The sequence below is a fragment of the Tasmannia lanceolata genome, unplaced genomic scaffold (assembly GCF_043159265.1).
Source record: "Tasmannia lanceolata isolate RefF3 unplaced genomic scaffold, GAP_Taslan_0.1 ptg000002l, whole genome shotgun sequence".
NCBI lineage: Eukaryota > Viridiplantae > Streptophyta > Magnoliopsida > Canellales > Winteraceae > Tasmannia > Tasmannia lanceolata.
This window is the reverse complement of record NW_027518679.1, coordinates 16186727-16199646: the sequence shown is the minus strand read 5'-3', so window position 1 is coordinate 16199646 and position 12920 is coordinate 16186727.

Below are 12920 nucleotides of genomic sequence, written 5' to 3'. Positions count from 1 at the left end.
TGGGGTTAGGGTCAAGGCCAAGTTGTGGGTCAAAGTGAATCTGACCTTGGGTTAGGGTGCTGATTGGGCATGGGTTAGGGTGTAGCCTAGGAGTGCGGGTTTGTGCTAGATTGGGTTAGGTGTAGGGGTGAGTTGGGGCTGGAACGGGTCAGGTGCAGGGGCGAGTTGGGGCTGGGTTAGGCTAGGTGTAGGGGCGAGTTGGGGTTGCAGGTTTCGGATCAAGGCCGAGTTGGCTGTGGGTTTGGGTTGGGCCAAGTACGCCGCGGGTTTTGGGTTCAGGGTGCGGGTTTTGGGTACGGCTTAGGGCGCGGGTTGGGGTGCGGCTTAAGGGTGCGGCTTAGGGCATGGATTGGAGTGCGGCTTTAGGGTGCGGCTTAGGGGTGCGGCTTAGGGCGCAGGTTGGTATAGTTGGGTCCAATTGGATTGAGTCCAGTTGGATTGGTTAGGTGCGGTTATGTTCGGGTTGCGAGTTGCATGGGATACCCGAATGCGTGTTGAGAGTAGAGAGGGATCGGAAACAATAAAAGAAAAGATATGCAAAGATACAAACATGTAAATTTCTATAGGATAAATTGAAAGAACATGGAAATTGGCCTACCTCTTTCTGGAGCTTGATGTCGATCCTTTGCCTTTGACGTTGATTTTGATGAAGAACCAGTGGCTTGTTGATCCCAATCCAAGGATAGAGACTCAACTAACCAAAAGAGTGGTTTCGGCCAAGAGAGTTTGGCCAAAATAAAGTGACGGACCAAGAACAATTTCAGCCAGCAAAGGACAAGGTAGGATGGAGATGGGTTTCGGCTTAGCGAGGGAGAGGGTAGTCGGCCAAGGTAGTGGGAAGAGGGGTATTTCGACTATGGGGTTAAGAGAGATGTAGTCTATTCCTCCTTAGAATGAGAGCCGGTGAGTGGTTTTTATAGGTAAAGGTTGCCATGAGTTACCATCTTTATAAGATTGGATTGATTAGAATTGGGTAGCCAAGATTGATCTCATATTTTGGTCATTCCTTTGAAGGAGATATATTGCCCAAAATGTGTATCAAAGAAGAGAATTGGAAAATACACATCTCGGCAACAAAATCTTTTGAGAACAGAATGTAAGCCCAAGGGTCTACTCTCCTATCTTGTTTTGATGATTCTAAACATAATTGATTGTGTTTTTGAATACTAATCAATTTGCTTTGAAGTGTTGTGTTTGAGATAGGATTGATCATTGAAGAAACCAACACACAACATGGTCATGCTTGGAGATATCCCATACAAGAGTCAAAGGAGCTAAGTGAAGCTCACCTCATCTCTCAAGCAAGCATACACAAGATGGAAGATCAATTGAAGACCAAGACTAAAGAGAAGTTGAAAGCTACATAGGTATCATTGTACATCCTTTCTCTTTAGATTTCCAAGTCAAGGCAAAGTGTTTTCAAAATGTTTTTTTTCAAAGAACACTTAAGAACTTAAAATGGATTAGTGAATGGTTATGTGGTGGACCAACATGTTGGGACCCTCATAAACATTCCAAAATAACCATAGGAGTTGAGTTCCAAAAGCTAAAAATCAAATCAGCAATAAAAATCAAAATCTGTGGATTTTTAGGCTTCTCGGAACTCCGAGATTTTTTCTCGGAGCTCCGAGCTCGGAACTCCGAGAGTTCCCTCGGAACTCCGAGAAAAGGTCCAGTAGCATCTGGAAATTTTCTCGGAACTCCGAGAAAATTTCTCGGAACTCCGAGAAATGGTCCAGTAGAAATTTTATTTCTTCTGGCCGTTGTCTCGGAACTCCGAGAATTCTCGGAACTCCGAGAATGGTTCTCGGAACTCCGAGAACCTCGCGACAGACTAAAAAATAGCCGTTGGGATTCAAATTAATTTTTGGTTTTTGATATTTCCACCCCCAAACGGTCATATTCTTTGGTGAGACTATTTATACAACATGTAGAGAAGTTTTTCACTCTCTCTTGATCTTTGAAAAACATCCTTAAGCATCAAAAACATTTGCAATCCATTTTAGCTTGAGTTTTTGTTTTTCATCCCAAACTTGCCTTTCACTTGTGAATCTTTTGAGTTTGGATATAGTAGTGCTTTCACTTGCAAATCACCATCTTTAAAGAGCAATCAAGGGTCTACAAAGAGCATCAAGCTTTCAAGAAGAAGCCAAGCTATTCTCTTTCAAATCTTGTATAGGTGGCTAGGGCATTCCTTTTTTAATTCCCTAGAGAGCAACCGCTTAGAACTCGGCGGAGAAGGAGAGTCTTTGTAAAGGTGTAAGGGCATCCTTGTTTAATATCCCTTGGAATTGTAACCGCCTCGGAGCCGGGCATCGTGGAGGTCTCCAATAGTGGAATCCCTCAAGTGCGACCTTGAGTAGAGTGGAGTAGGCCGTTGGCCGAACCACTATATATCGGTGTGTCATTTCTCACTCTTGCATTTCCATTATTGTTTTGGTTTGGCATTTCACTTTGTTCTTTCAATTATATTTGCACTAACCAAATATTTAATTAAGTGAAGAAAAATTCCAATTAGGGTTTATAGATAATTTTCAAAAGGCCTAATATTGAGTTAAATTCAATTCACCCCCCCTCTTGAGTATTTCAATTGGTATCAGAGCCTCGTCTCTATTTTTTTTTGAAAACCCTAACCGGTTTAGAGTAAAGATTCAAAAATGGCAAACTACCCTCAACATCATGAAGGTTATTCAAACACTAGGCCACCCTATTTTGATGGTACAAATTATGGTTTTTGGAAAACTAAAATGAAAATCTTTTTAACTCAAGACTATCAAATGTGGAGAGCAATTAATAATGAATATATCCTACCCACAAGAAATTTAAATGATTGGACCGAAGCCGAACAACAAGCTTTGAATTATAATGCCAAAGCCATGAATTCTCTCATTTGTGCTCTATCTCCCGGAGAATTCAATAGAGTATCAAATTTGAATTCGGCTAAGGAAATTTGGGACACTCTAGAAGTCACCCATGAAGGAACCAATCAAGTTAAAGAATCTAAAATGAACCATCTTTTTCGGCAATACGAACTTTTTCAAATGACACCCGATGAAACAATTGCCGACATGTACACTAGATTCACCAATCTTGTAAATGGATTAAGGGGACTTGGAAAACAATTTTCCAATAGAGATTTAGTAACTAAAATTCTTAGATCCCTACCTTTGTCTTAGGAATCCAAAACCTCCGCAATCACCGAAGCCAAGGACATGAACACTTTGAACCTAGATGAACTTATAGGGTCCTTGATCACACATGAAATGATTTTCAAAACAAAAGCACCCGAAATCGAAACTAAAATCGAAAAAGGAAAAGGAATTGCTTTTGCTTGTAATGTAGGTGAAAGTGAAGATGCAAAGGAAGACATCGAGGATGAAGTAGCTCTCCTAACAAGAAGGATCAAATTCTTACAAAGAAACATGGGAGGCATGAGAAATAGAAGGACCAATCCTCCATTCAAGAAGAAAGAAGAAGTTGGTGATGGATCTTCTCAACCCCGATGTTACGGTTGCAAGAAGCTTGGACACATTCGCCCGGATTGTCCACTCAACAATGAACCTACTTCAAACAACCGCTTTAAGAGAAGAGAAGGCAAGAAAGGAATGTCCGCCACATGGGATGAGGAGATTGAAAGCGAAGGCGAACAAAATGATGGGGAAGATTGCCTATTAGCAAGAAATGTGTGCTTCATGGCCTCAACAAACGACAACAATGAGGTAAACACTTTAAATGATGTCATTATCTTACAAGAAGTTTTAGATTCCTTACAAAGTGCAAATGATGAACTTGAAATTCAATTTGATAAAATTGCATCACTTGAAAATTCTCTTGCTAACATGACAAAAGAATTTGGTTGGTTAAAAAAGGATCATGAATTCTTAGATGATGAAAATGAAAAATGCAAAGTAGAGATTCATGAGCTAAATGCTACCATTAAGACTTTGAATGAAAATCGACAAAATCTTTCTATTGAAAATAACAAACTAAAGCATGAAAACGGTAAACTATCTTTTGAATATGATGAACTCAAGAAACTCTTTGAAAAATTTGAAAATAGTTCATTAAAATTGGATAAACTTGTAAATCTTCAAAGAATGTCAAGTGACAAAAGTGGACTTGGACATAGATGGAATACCACAATATCTAACTATAAAAACAAACTTGAAAAGACTTCCTCTAGTAGTACCAAAATTTGCTTTTATTGTGGATTGTTAGGTCATTATAAAGTTGCTTGCTTACATGCTAAACAAGATAAGATCAAATTGAACTCTAAAGTGAAAACAAATGAACATAGCAAGATTAGGAAGATTTGGGTACCTAAGGGATCTCACTTGCCTATTCCTATGTAGGTATGCCTTAAAAGCCACAACAAGAGGAACACATGGTACCTTGATAGTGGATGCTCTAGACACATGACTGGAGACCTCACTCAATTCGCATCACTATCACTCAAGGATGGTGGAGAAGTTACCTTTGGAGATGACAAGAAAGGAAAAGTCAAAGGTGAAGGCACCATAGGTAACTCTACCTCTCCCATACATGATGTACTCTTTGTTGATGGCTTGTCCCATAATCTTATTAGCATTAGTCAATTATGTGATAATGGTTTTGAAGTTGTCTTCAATCCCGACAAATGCATTGTTAAAAATAAGATAAATGGAGAAGTAAAATTCATAGGGTCTAGAGACAATAACATTTATACAATTGGACTAGATGATCTTAGACTCCAAAAAGTGACTTGTCTAAATGCCATTAGTGAGGATTCTTGGCTATGGCATAGGAGGTTGGGTCATGCCGGAATGGATCTCATTTCGACCCTCTCCTCAAAAGAAAGTGTTAGAGGATTGCCTAAGTTCAAATTCATCAAGGATCACATTTGTAGAACTTGTCAATTAGGAAAACAATTGAAAAGCTCTTTTGCACCTAAAAATATGATTTCAACTTCCTACCCCTTGGAGCTACTTCATATGGATCTTTTTGGACCAATGAAGACTAGTAGCCTAGGTGGAAAGAGGTACGTGTTTGTAGTTGTTGATGACTACTCACGATTCACATGGGTCATATTTCTAGGACATAAAGATGAAACTTATGAAAACTTCATAACATTATGCAATCAAATTCAAAATGAAAAAGGTGTTGCCATCTCCCACATTAGAAGTGATCATGGAACGGAATTTGAAAATGTACACTTTGACACTTACTGTAATGAACATGGCATTAAACATAATTTTTCCGCACCTAGAACACCTCAACAAAATGGAGTAGTAGAAAGAAAGAATCGAACTCTCCAAGAAATGGCTAGAACAATGTTGCATGAAAATGATCTCCCTAGATATTTTTGGGCGGAAGCGGTTAGCACCGCTTGCTATATCATAAACAGGGTATACTTAAGGCCAATTTCTAAGAAAACACCTTATGAGCTTTGGAAAAACTTGAAACCAAATATAAGCTATTTTAGAGTGTTTGGATGTAAATGCTTCATTTTGAACATTAGAGATAATTTACATAAATTTGATAAGAAGTCGGATGATGGAATATTCTTAGGGTATTCTTCTCATAGCAAAGCATATAGAGTATTTAATAGGAGAACCCTAGTAGTAGAAGAATCCATGCATGTGACATTTGATGAAAGAGAGCCAACACCTCAAGAAATGCCACATGATGAGGATGAACCCGTTGAACATCTTTTTCCAAAATTGAGTGCTCCTCCTCATGCATCTACTAGTCATACACCACCTAGTGAGGAAGTAGAAAATGAAAATGATGCCTCATTACATAGGGATAGGAGAACATTGGTTGATCATCCTGAATCCCAAATCTTAGGTGATGCCACATTGCCAGTAAGAACTAGATCATACTATCGTAGTGTGAGCAATAATTTGGCATTCCTATCCGAATTGGAACCAAAATCCATCAAGGAAGCAGAAAAGGATGAATATTGGTTGATGGCCATGCAAGAAGAGTTGAGTCAATTCGAAAGGAACAAGGTATGGAGGCTAGTACCTAGACCTAGTGATCATCCAGTCATTGGCACGAGATGGGTGTATAGAAATAAATTGGATGAAAATGGAATTATCACTAGGAATAAAGCTAGGCTTGTAGCCCAAGGGTACAATCAGGAGGAAGGGATAGATTATGATGAGACATTTGCTCCTGTTGCCCGTATGGAGGCTATTAGGATACTTTTGGCATATGCATCTCATAAAGGATTTAAACTATATCAAATGGATGTCAAAAGTGCCTTCCTAAATGGCTATATCCAAGAGGAAGTGTATGTTGAGCAACCTCCAGGTTTTGAAGACTTCAAACATCCAAATCATGTCTTCAGGCTTGATAAAGCTTTATATGGATTAAAGCAAGCTCCTAGAGCTTGGTATGAGAGGCTTTGCACTTTCTTAGTTGAAAAGGGATTTGAGATGGGAAAGGTGGATAAAACCTTATTTATCAAAAGAGAAAATCATGATATCCTCCTTGTCCAAATCTATGTGGATGATACCATCTGTGGCTCAACTAATCAAAAATTGTGTGATGAATTTGCAACCTTAATGAAAAATGAATTTGAAATGAGCATGATGGGAGAGTTAACCTACTTCTTAGGACTCCAAATTAAACAATACAAAAATGGAATATTTTTAAATCAAGAAAAATATACAAAGGAGTTATTAAAGAAGTATGGCATGGATAGCAGTAAGACATCAAGAATTCCCATGAGTACTACTGCTAAGCTAGAAAAAGATGAATTTGGCAAATCTGTGGATCAGAAATTGTATAGGGGTATGATAGGTAGTTTGCTCTATTTGACAGCCAGCAGACCAGACATTATGTTTACTGTCTGTCTCTGTGCTCGATTTCAATCGGATCCTAAAGAATCTCACCTATCGGCAGTTAAGAAGATCTTCAAATACTTAAAAGGAACCCAAAGTCTAGGACTGTGGTATGAAAGATCATCTTCCTTCACTCTCATCGGATATTCAGATGCAGACTTTGCTGGATGTAGAGTAGATAGGAAAAGCACTAGTGGGACTTGCCAATTCTTGGGTAAATCACTTGTTTCATGGTTTAGCAAGAAGCAAAATTCAGTAGCTCTGTCCACAACAGAAGCAGAATATGTGGCAGCTGGAGCTTGCTGTGCTCAAGTCCTATGGATGAAAAGCACATTGATGGACTATGCAATCAAAATGGAAAATATTCTCATCCAATGTGACAATACTAGTGCTATAAGCTTAACAAAGAACCCCATACAACACTCAAGAACAAAACACATTGAGATTAGGCACCACTTCATCAGAGATCACTCACAAAAAGGGGATATTTGCTTAAAATATATCAACACTGAAGAACAATTAGCGGATATCTTTACAAAACCCCTTAGTGATGATAGAATTTGCTATATCCGAAGTGCCTTAAACATATGGAGTGCGGATCAAATCAAAGAAATTGCCAAATAAATACTTTGTGCCTTTAACCAGCTTATCTATATAGTATTTATATATATAATCTTTGTTTTGGTAGTATCTGCATGAATGAGATGTCAAATTTTTAATCTTAAAAATCACTCAATTGATATTCTTAGCCTTCTTAGTTTTTCTAAGTTGGAGAGGTATCTTCACTTTAATTAAAATACCTAACATCTTGACATATGTCAACATCTCGATCATGAACAGGTATATGTGCATTACTTGGTTATATAATTTTATACCATAAGCATTGATTCAGGGGGAGTTATCCACTCCTATTTTTTTACACCCTTTCTGTCGATGACAAAAGGGGGAGAAGTTTGAAATTGATTATCTATTCAATTGACTATATGCACCACTTGCTTATAACTTGTATCATTTATATGTGTGCATATATTGAGGGGGAGTTCTAGTATTCACTTGCCTACTATGTCACTCCACACACACCTCATAATCAATTTTGTTTGTCATCATCAAAAAGGGGGAGATTGTAAGCCCAAGAGTCTACTCTCCTATCTTGTTTTGATGATTCTAAACATAATTGATTGTGTTTTTGAATACTAATCAATTTGCTTTGAAGTGTTGTGTTTGAGATAGGATTGATCATTGAAGAAACCAACACACAACATGGTCATGCTTGGAGATATCCCATACAAGAGTCAAAGGAGCTAAGTGAAGCTCACCTCATCTCTCAAGCAAGCATACACAAGATGGAAGATCAATTGAAGACCAAGACTAAAGAGAAGTTGAAAGCTACATAGGTATCATTGTACATCCTTTCTCTTTAGATTTCCAAGTCAAGGCAAAGTGTTTTCAAAATATTTTTTTTCAAAGAACACTTAGAACTTAAAATGGATTAGTGAATGGTTATGTGGTGGACCAACATGTTGGGACCCTCATAAACATTCCAAAATAACCATAGGAGTTGAGTTTCAAAAGCTAAAAATCAAATCAGCAATAAAAATCAAAATCTGTGGATTTTTAGGCTTCTCGGAACTCCGAGATTTTTTCTCGGAGCTCCGAGCTCGGAACTCCGAGAGTTCCCTCGGAACTCCGAGAAAAGGTCCAGTAGCATCTGGACATTTTCTCGGAACTCCGAGAAAATTTCTCGGAACTCCGAGAAATGGTCCAGTAGAAATTTTATTTCTTCTGGCCGTTGTCTCGGAACTCCGAGAATGGTTCTCGGAACTCCGAGAACCTCGCGACAGACTAAAAAATAGCCGTTGGGATTCAAATTAATTTTTGGTTTTTGATATTTCCACCCCCAAACGGTCATATTCTTTGGTGAGACTATTTATACAACATGTAGAGAAGTTTTTCACTCTCTCTTGATCTTTGAAAAACATCCTTAAGCATCAAAAACATTTGCAATCCATTTTAGCTTGAGTTTTTGTTTTTCATCCCAAACTTGCCTTTCACTTGTGAATCTTTTGAGTTTGGATATAGTAGTGCTTTCACTTGCAAATCACCATCTTTAAAGAGCAATCAAGGGTCTACAAAGAGCATCAAGCTTTCAAGAAGAAGCCAAGCTATTCTCTTTCAAATCTTGTATAGGTGGCTAGGGCATTCCTTTTTTAATTCCCTAGAGAGCAACCGCTTAGAACTCGGCGGAGAAGGAGAGTCTTTGTAAAGGTGTAAGGGCATCCTTGTTTAATATCCCTTGGAATTGTAACCGCCTCGGAGCCGGGCATCGTGGAGGTCTCCAATAGTGGAATCCCTCAAGTGCGACCTTGAGTAGAGTGGAGTAGGCCGTTGGCCGAACCACTATATATCGGTGTGTCATTTCTCACTCTTGCATTTCCATTATTGTTTTGGTTTGGCATTTCACTTTGTTCTTTCAATTATATTTGCACTAACCAAATATTTAATTAAGTGAAGAAAAATTCCAATTAGGGTTTATAGATAATTTTCAAAAGGCCTAATATTGAGTTAAATTCAATTCACCCCCTCTCTTGAGTATTTCACAGAAACATCCCAAAACGTGTAAAGAAGTTAGCAACTTTTGGAAGGTCTTAAAGAGGAATTCTTTCCCTTTCATGCACCAAACCAAAGAGATAAATATCAGGATCCTAAAAATTTGTGAAAGAAAGAATCACCCTTTCCCAAAGTAGTCCAATAGCTTCCTTTTTATATAATCTTTTTGGTTGAAGAGAGTTACCATGAAAAAGAATAGAAGGTTACCGAGATCTTCTTCCCGTTATATATGATAAAGAATTGAATTGCCGCAATCCCTTTTTTTAGAATCCGAGAGTTTCCAACATGAGCTGTTTTATAAAAATAAGAGAGAATTCCAAAATAAGAGAGTCCGTTGGGTAGGAGAGAGAGAGTCGGTTGGGACTTTTTCCCATCAAATGGATGGTTAGGATCATCCAATGGTGCAGGTTATAAGTTTTTGACAAATATGGGTGGGGTCCCACCTTGTTTAATGATTAAAAGATGGGGACACAACTAGATGGTTCGGATCATTCTATGGTGTAGGTTGCTCAATCTTGTATTTTTCTTTTAAAAGTATTTGTATGCCCACTTCATTGGGTGATCAAAACCGTCCACTTGCCGGGATAGGTTGTGCTTAGAAAATCATTTCCATGGACGATCTAAACCGCCCAATTGGTAGGTTGCAGTGTGAATTGGCTATGCCCCGCCAATTATTTTCATAGGATGATCCAAACCGTCTAGTTCATTGGCCACAACCTGTATGGGTGGTGTCTCGAAACCATTTTTATAGGGTACTGTCCATTTGGCGGGTCACAATGTAAATTGGTCACGCCTCCTAAATTGCTTCCATGGGATGATCTGAACCGTCCATTGGGTTGGCTACAATGTAAATTGGTCGACCCCAAAATTATTCTTATTGAATGATCCGAACTGTAACATGGATGAGCTATACCCTGCAAATCCTCTCAGGATATTGACGGTTAGGGCGTAGCAAAATGGGGGTGTCTACAGATGCCCCTCTTTGGCAAAGGTCACTTAGTGACCGCATGCCAAAGCAAAAGAGACAGTCTCATTTTGCGCAGCCTTAATCGGCAATATCCTTGCTCGGGCTGACTTTTGAATTGTGGGAACCCCTCCCAATGCCGATGAATGCTTCCTAATACAATCTATATGCAAACCGACGTGACCTAATGCCAAGCTAATGCAAGCTACTGATGCAAACTCCTAGAATGGAAGCTAATGCAAAATCGTGCAACCTAATGAAACCTATATGCAACTGCAGACAATGCTACCTAATGCAAGATCTTAAATTAGAACCACTAATATACTGAAGCGATGACATGTGATGAGCAATGATCTGAATGAACGATTGTAGACACCCCATTTTGCTCCGCTTTAATCAACAAAAAAGTTAGTGTTTGCTGTCAGCTTTTCAGTGTTTTCCATTCCCATGTCCGCCTCATATATTTTTTCAAATCTTTCCAATCATTTCTGCCATGGTTCATATTTTCCCGCTAAGTGTTGAGAAAGGTTATTCATAAGAATTAAAGCAAGAGAGGCCCGCATCGAATATTCTGGTTAGATTTGAATCGAGCAAGCCGGTCCATGTAAGAAACATTCGAGTCATGTTTAGGGTTCACTATGGATTTCAAAGATCAAATTTTAAGAAAAAATAAGTTCACCTAGCATGGAATGGGGCCCACATTAGGATGATCCAAGTCATTCACTTGATAGGTCATGAGTTGGATGGCTCGGATCAACCCACCATTTGGACTGTTTAAATCATCCTACAAAGGCTGCGAGGCGCGCCTAATTTACACCATAGCCCAATTTATATTGTGGCTAATCATTCGGGCGGTTTGGATCAGTCCATGCGATTGATTTATGAGGGCGCAACCCAACTTGCCGTAGGGTATTAAAATAGATGGCTATGATCAGTTTCCAAGGATCGTATATAATCATATGGACATAAGGCAATTGCTAAGTCAGTGTACGTGAGAAAAAGAAGTTTTTTGCAAACAATTCTATTTTTAAATTGAGACAAATACATCACAATAAAAGAAAAAAAAGAAACAAAGGATGAGGAGGAATCTGTTTTAAGGAAGAGGGGCATAATTCATGAAAAATTCGGCAACTTTCTGACAGTAGATTCTAAAAAAAAAGAAAGAATATAGAGCAGCAGCTGGTGGAGTAAAAAAAGGAAAAACGGAACGAAAACAGGGAAGGAACCGAGGCTCTGTTTTGGTTTTTGGGGGAGGAAGAGTAGCTTCTTGGCCTCGGATGGTTCTCATCTCTACACTTTCTTGGCCTCTCATGGCTCTCACGTCTACATGCTCTTAAACTCTCTCCCTCTGGTCATCCATCTCCCATACATCCTCTCCCTCAACAGCAGAGAAGGAAGAAAAAAAAAAAAGGGGGCAGAGCTCTCTCTCGGCAACTCTCTGGTCGAAAAAAAAAAAGAAAAAGAAAAAGGAGTTTGAAAACGCGGTGACTCGGTTGTGGCTTGGGCTCAACATCAAGCATTGAAGAGAAGAAGAGAAAAGACCGAGCCGTCCCTCAATCCTTCAAGCATTAAACACCCATCCCTATTTCTTCTTTTCCATTTTTTTAAAGAAAAAACAGAGTATCAGATTACCTGTTTCCTCTCTCTCTCTCTCTCTCTCTCTCTCTCTCTCTCTCTCTCTCTCTCTTTCCATCACCCCTATCTTGATCCTCTGGTGTTTTCCCTTTCCCCTCCTAGCCTCTGTTTTCTTCTCATCCTACATACCCAACCCTCAACACCCTACGTATAAAAAAAAAAAAAAAAATGAAAAACAGAGTAACGTATTTGTGTTGTTTAGTTACTCTCTGTTTTTTTTTGTTCTCAAAATCTCTAACTATATCTCTCCCGATCTCCATCTGTTCCTCATCTCCCTCAATCTCTCCCTCATTCTCTCCCTCTGTTTCTCACGATTCTACTCTCTACATTCTTTTTATATATCTCTCTCTCTCAATCTCTCTTACCTTACTCTCTAACTCTCTATGTCTGTCTCTCCCTCAAGCTCTCCATCTATCTGTGTTTAACTCCCTCTCTATTTCTCTCTCTCAAACACTCTCACACTCTATCTGCCTCCCTATCTCTCACACTCTATATATCCACAAAGAGCAAAATAAAAGGAAAAAAACGAAGAAAGAAAGAAAGAAAGCGGGAGGTTGGACAGTGCGTTGGCGGGATTTTCGGACTCTGCGGCTCTTGGATTGGGCGGGGATCTCCACCATAGGTAGGTACACTGTTCTCGAATTATTTGGTATTTTTTTAGATTTTTGCATGATTTTGAAGCATTTAAATGAATTTAATTCAATATTAAATGTGTGTGCTCAAAATCATGATCTGCATGGGTGTTTCAATTCCGTTCTGTCCCGAAATTTAATACAATGGTCTACTTAAATAGACTAAAATAACTATCGGATCAGATCGGACATTGGATCAAAGGTTTTTTAGAATTTGAGTGGAGAGTAGAATTTTATTTAAAATAATGGCTGAGA